This window comes from Aplysia californica, unplaced genomic scaffold (assembly GCF_000002075.1).
Source record: "Aplysia californica isolate F4 #8 unplaced genomic scaffold, AplCal3.0 scaffold00680, whole genome shotgun sequence".
In the NCBI taxonomy this organism is placed as follows: domain Eukaryota; kingdom Metazoa; phylum Mollusca; class Gastropoda; order Aplysiida; family Aplysiidae; genus Aplysia; species Aplysia californica.
The window spans coordinates 29,391-30,354 of record NW_004797950.1 but is presented as its reverse complement, the minus strand read 5'-3'; positions in this window follow the sequence as shown (position 1 = coordinate 30,354).

Genomic DNA, 964 nt, shown 5'->3' with positions numbered 1-964 from the left:
CTATCCCTAGTATTGTCTAGCTAATCCTTAATATTTTCTAGCTCATCCCCAGTATTTTTTAATTCATCCACAGTAATTTCTAGCTCATCCCTAAAATGTTTTCATATCCCCAGCATTTTTTAGCACATCCCTAATATTTTTAAGCTCATCTCCAGTATTTTCCAGCTCCATCCCCAGTATTTTCTAGCTCATTCCCAGTATTCCTCTGTATTTCTTGATAATCCCTAGCATAGTTTAGCTGATTTATTGATTACCGAAATTTGCCAGTATGTTTTAGTCCATTCAGAATATTTTCTGGCTTATCCCAAATATTCCCCAGTATATTCTAGCTCACCCCTAATATTTTCTAGCTCACAGCTTGTAGTTTCTAGCTCATCTACAATATTTTGCAGCTCACCCCCAGCATTTTCTAGCTCACCCCCAGTATTTTCTAGCTCATCCGTAATATTGTCTAGCTCACCCCCAGTATGTTCTAGCTCATCCATAATATTTTCTAGCTCATCCGTAATATTTTCTAGCTCATCCGTAATATTTTCTAGCTCATCCGTAATATTTTGTAGCTCATCCGTAATATTTTCCAGCTCATCCGTAATATTTTCTAGCTCACCCCCAGTAGTTTGTAGCTCATCTGTAATATTGTTTTAGCTCATCCCTTAAATTTTCTAGCTCATCCTCAGTATTTTCTAGTTCATTCCTAATATTTTCTAGCTTATCCTCAGTATTTTGTAGCTCGTTCCCAGTATTTTCTAGATTATTCCAATCATTTTCTGGCTCATCCTCAGTATTTTCTACTTCTTCCATAATACTTTCTAACTCATCCCTAATATTTTCTAGCTCACCCTCAGTATTTTCTAGCTCATCCCTAATATTTTCTAGCTCATCTTTAATATTTTCTAGCACATCCCCAGTATTTTCTACTTCGTCCCTAATATTTTTTTACTCATTCCTGATATTTTCTAGCCCA